Source organism: Egretta garzetta, unplaced genomic scaffold (assembly GCF_000687185.1).
Source record: "Egretta garzetta isolate BGI_Z169 unplaced genomic scaffold, ASM68718v1 scaffold421, whole genome shotgun sequence".
Taxonomy (NCBI): Eukaryota; Metazoa; Chordata; class Aves; order Pelecaniformes; family Ardeidae; genus Egretta; species Egretta garzetta.
In genome coordinates, this window is record NW_009258680.1 from 25,272 (window position 1) to 25,808 (window position 537).

The window sequence follows — 537 nt, forward strand, 5'->3', positions numbered from 1 at the left end:
GGGATTCTATGAAGGGGGGTGTTAATTATTCATTATTTCTATTAAAAATTAACAGCTTCACCGCTGAGCGCAGGTTTTTTTGTCATCGCATTTTTGCTGTCAGCTCTCGGCTGCGGAAGGAAAAGTTTGCTGAGCTCTCATCTCCAGGTCGCGGTGCTCTACGCCCCCCGCAGTGCAGTTTCAGCCTTAAATCGCCACCGGCACCCCTAAACCAAAGGCAAAATCCACCAAATTTAAAGGCAACGGCGCTCACTACATGCTTGCCGCCATCAAAGCCGGAGCGGATCGCCTGGCACGAGGCGTGGTGGGATTTAAGGGCTCCCATCCCGCTCCGCCACCTGCAGGATGCTCCCAGGCTGAAAAATCCCTCTTGCTGCAAGTGATGGATTTTGCCATAGCTCATTGACAACCTACCGAAATCAAGGCCTGTTGTTATTTAAGAAAGAAACCCTCAAAAAAAAAAAAAAAAAAAAGTCGATTTTTGGGTTGGCTGAGCAGAAGCGGGGCTGGGATCCCCGAGGGGGCCCCGGGACCCCC